Source organism: Amblyomma maculatum, chromosome 4 (assembly GCF_055883805.1).
Source record: "Amblyomma maculatum isolate TAMU_Amacu chromosome 4, ASM5588380v1, whole genome shotgun sequence".
NCBI classification, from domain to species: Eukaryota; Metazoa; Arthropoda; class Arachnida; order Ixodida; family Ixodidae; genus Amblyomma; species Amblyomma maculatum.
The window spans coordinates 191490541-191495801 of record NC_139347.1 but is presented as its reverse complement, the minus strand read 5'-3'; positions in this window follow the sequence as shown (position 1 = coordinate 191495801).

Below are 5261 nucleotides of genomic sequence, written 5' to 3'. Positions count from 1 at the left end.
TTTAATAATAATAATAATAATAATAATAATAATAATAATAATAATAATAATAATAATAATAATAATAATAATAATAATAATAATAATAATAATAATAATAATAATAATAATAATAATAATAATGATAATAATAATAATAATAATAATAATAATAATAATAATAATAATAATAATAATAATAATAATAATAATAATTGGTTCACAGGAAGGGAAAGGCGCAGTATCTGTCACACTTGTTATGCGGACACCTGAACCGCGCCGTAAGGGAAGGGATGAAGGTGGGAGTGAAAGTGGAAAGAGAGAAAGGGGAGCCGTAGTGGAGGGCTACGAAGTAACCCTCCACTTATTGAATAAAACAAAAATCAAAGTCATTAATAAAAGTAATTAAATGCAAAAACCTTATTCTCTATGGCGTACCGGTTAGATTCTTTTTTTTTACAATCTCCGGTGATCTTAATTTACCCATCGTTGACACACGGGCGTTATTAGAGAATGACATCATGCAACGATTGCTTATATCAGGTAGGTATGTGACAGAAGATGCATAGTCGGAGTGGCTGGTGAGACTTAAATCAGGGGTGTTTGGCTAGTTGGATGTTAGTCTAGTCTGTTGTAATACTAATTGGAAGAGTGAAAATGTGAAACACTATAGTCTAATTGTTAAGTGACATCCACGTAAAGAATGGCACGTTAGGCGGCTGAGATTTGTATGTGATATTAGGAAAATTAAATTCACCAGGAACAAATAAATGTCCCCGGGGAACTGCATACGAACCATTTCAATTGAGTCTTGAAGTTCTTTAGAAACGGTAGCTGCTGGACGTACATATGGTAGCCTGCACTGAATGCTAACATTTTGTGCCAATACTGTTTTGAAATAGCTTCTAACGTGAATGCATAGAGATGATCCGTCTTCAGACATGGCCAGGAGGATGTCCCCATCTCGACGTGTTGTTCTGCTGCAACGGTAGATTGAAAAAGACGATTCATTGCGAAAACGTTCAGGGTCCTGCATGAACACCTGCGGAAAGGCAAGTTTTATGTAAAGTAATTATGTGCGGTGAACATGTATCACTCAGAGATGAAAGGTTGTTCTGTTTGTGAACTGACTTTACATTACGTTAACAAAAAAGATTGATGCGATGAGACTGCCCTTCCCCTTTCCTATTGGATGAGATCATTTTATTCATACACCGTGGGTGAGACAGGGCGATGAAGTGAACGTTCAGTATTCTGGACCCGCGTTAAGCCTCGCGTGTGGTCTCAGAACTGGACAGTAGACGGAAGAATTTCTAGTTTAGAATTAGCTTTTTTTTTGTTCTTCTTTTATTTCATTTCATTTATTCCACCTTAAGGGCTCGAATGCATTACATAAGGGGAATGCATTACGGTGTAGCGTAAAAGAAGGTGAGCCGAGCTGCTTTTTACGAACTGAATTCTTTTGTTTATTACCTATGCCAATGGAAGCGCAGCATGCAGTCTTCAGGAGATAAGTTTTTATATTCCAACTGCATCAGTGAAGAAAATGTCGTTTCTTTCGTCTTGAGCAAATGAGTCCAGATTAGATTTGGTTAAGATTCACATTAATGGCGGCGACAGGGATGACGTATCAATGGTGTGCGCGTCTGGTCGACATTCTAACTGCTCCGTATACCTCGTCCTATGGTGAATAAACGGCCATATGGAAAAATTCGGCTTTCCAATAAAGTGTCGCCTGACGAGCGGCCAAAGGTGCTTGGCGGTCTTGGACAGACGCCCTGTATTATCTACCACAACCGGCTACGCCTGACTTTAATTGGTTTCGCATTATTGGAAAACAACAACGATCTTTTGAAAACTCGTATTCGCGCGAACCACACGCGCGAATAAAAACAAGAAAAGACAGCACAAACGCTAGACATAAAGTGAGTTGGATTACAGAAAGCACGCATTTTTGTAGAAAAAATACACTTGTTTGGGAAGTTTCCTTTTTTTTCTTTTTTTTTTAACCACATTACATACGCGATGGTACCCTCCGCTTCAGGAAGTTCAGTCCTTGGTGGAAATGTTTACGTTGGGCTTGATGATGCACGATTGTCATTCCTGCATGTGCATGGGAGACGCTTCTAATATTTCGCGTTCTTTCTTATCGCATTTTACTGGAGTCACACGCGCCTGTTCATAAATATAGGGACACTCTCGTCGTCGTCACGTTTACGCCGCTTGCAATGTGCGGCCAAGTGTCCAGATCCTTACATTGCTCCAGAAGTTGTCTTGGGCTCCATTAAGCCAAAGTTTACACGGCATCCAGATTGGCCGATGCAGCATTTTCCGCATGACAATGGGATTGCAGAGACCGCATTGTTCCCGCAGGCCACAGAGGCTAACCGTGTTTTAATGCACTTCTTGACTCACGAGTGGCTTGGTAACAGCCTGTCATCAAAGCGTACTATATCAGAGCCGATGTTAAAAGCGTGTGCGCTAAAGCTGTCAATATATATATATATATATATATATATATATATATATATATATATATATATATATATATATATATATATATATATATATATATAGATATATAGCATAAGTAATTGAGTCAGTCCAATGTTTAAATGATTGGATAATTAACTCAGCGAATTGAGGTATGGATAGGAGATGTGGAGGTATCAGAGCGCGTTAGCACGAATATATAAAAATGTAATTTCACCAAATTTGACATCCAATCTTATTTAACTATGGCCAACCCTATGGCGACCTCAAATTGCGATGGCCCGCCATTCAAATATTGCCCCCGGGACTCCAAATATTGACCTCATCAGAATTTGACCAAATAAATGTCCAGAATTTGGCTCACTGGATCCGCAAAATGTGACTTCTGAATTTGACCAAAATTCACGTCTGACATAATTCTAGAACGACCAATTCAGCGGTGTACTGCAAACTTAGCCAACAACAAATTTTGTCCTCCCTGCTCCCTGAATTTCTACTTTGTTCACATTTAATTAAAATTGTGTACAATTTTTTTTATTTAAGAATACTGCGATTTATACACGTTTCCCATGCTATATCTTCACATGCTATATTCACATGCTATATCTTGTGACAAGATATAGCATGTGGGAAAGGTGTTAAAATATAAAAGATACAGACACATGCAAACAAAACAGAATTGCACGCAAAAGGGGAACAAAATACCGCGGCAAGTCACCAACGACAATCCTTTCATGCGTTCTTCAAACAAATGCAATGATGTCTGCCTGACAACATAATACGTGATATTATTCCAATAAGTGATAGTCCTTGGAAAAAAAAAGAATATTTAAAGCAATTATCTTAGAATTTATAGGTGTCATAGAAAGGGAATGACGACTTCTAATTCGATACCCCGAGGAATAATTAAGGATATTGGAGGTGTTAACGTTGGAGTGATTATTAATTAACTGAATGAAAAACTTTAAAGGATATGTGCGATTTCTGATAGGAATAAAGGGTAAGCCTCTTTTTTTGAGATCATTGATTGAAGTTCGCCCGTAAGTGTTGTATATAAACCTTACTGCTTTCTTTTGAATTATTTCCCGTTTATTTATGTTTACCTTTGTAAAAGGGTCCCAGATAACTACTGCATATTCTACGATTGGTCTAATAATGATGTTGTATGCAAGGAGGCGTGTGCCAGAGGTCACTAACTTCAGCGAGCATCGTAAGAAAAAAAAAAGCTTTCGGAGAGCACTTGCTAGAAAATAATTGGCATGCTTGGTCCAAGAGAGGTCATCAGAAATCCATAGGCCTAGGTACTTATATTCTTTAAATTCACGAAGAAAATTTTTATTAGCAGTGTAGCGATACAGAAGAGGGTCAAATTTAAATGTTATTCTCACAAATACGGTTTTCTCAAAATTAATTGACATTTCTCACACCAATAAACTATTTTTGCAAAATTATTATTAGCCTGATTTGATCTTCAATCGAAGTTATTTTCTCATACAACACGCAATCGTCCGCATATAGCTTAATGTCAGGTCTTTGACAATATCATTAATAAATATTAGGAACAAGAGGGGGCCGGGCATGGATCCCTGGGAACCCCAGAGTCGACAGGAAAGTGATTGGAGCAGGTTTTATGTAGTTCAACAAACTGATGGCAATCAGATAGGTGCGAGCGTATCCATGTTAATATCTGTTTATTATTTATGACATTACATAGTTTATTGTTGTGTTCCAAGTGCTGTGCTCGTCCGTTCTGTTGGTACTGGAGCAGTGCGCGCCTACCTCTCTATTGAAGGGCCGAGGCATGAGCAATGCACATATATGAGCTTAAATAAACATTTGCGATTGTTTTTCGCCATTCAGGATCTCGGTCGGGCGGTTTTCACGCTCAACGTGCGGCAAATTGGTCGAAGGAGAGAACACAAGGGCCACGATCAAAATAAAGCGAGTGACCCTGTTTGCCGTTGCTGCATGCATCAATTCGTGAAAGCAGACAGAGTAAGAAATTAGGGCTCATATCGAGTTTACACAAAAATAAATTATGCTCTGCGGCGGTGAGAGTTTCCCATATGCTGTATAACTGCATGCGCAGGTTATGCGCGAAAAGAAACGAAACTCCGAGTGAAATAGATATCAGGTCGTAAATGCGTTGCATTTTTTTTTTAATTAAAGAGGACCCACAGCTTGCTCGCAAACTGGCCTTCTGGTTATTGCTGTCCCTTTTTTGTTTGAATTATGCATCATTTCTTAAAATGAGAACGACTGGATTTGAGAAAAAGAATCCAGTAAACCAAATCTGCACGAAGGGGACAATACGCAAGCCACAATGAAGCGGCATGTAGGTTTAGATTAAAGCAGCTTTAATGGTCAGAAGCAAAGTCAGAAACGAGAGCAAAAAGGTTCACTAGAACAACATATAAGCGTATCAGCCCCATACACGTTCAAGCACCTGACAAAATAAACCGTTAAAGGCGTTCTGATATGGAATGTGTTCGCAGCATACCTTCGTTTGCATGACGTGCATTTTTGGTGCCTCTCATATATACGCCATCTTAGTTTTTCTCCTAAGGAATGGGCAGATGATGCGCTGAGAAATGGGATCCTCTGCGTTGAAAGACGTCGAAGGGCGCTACGGACACGAAACAAAAGGAATAGGTGAAAAAAAAAAAAGAAACTAATAAGAAGGAAGAAAAGAAGGAAAAAAAAATCGGTGAGAAGGAATACAATCACAGGGGCCCATAAGAGGTATTTAACGAACCAAAACATATCTCATTTTTGGATAAATAAGTTTT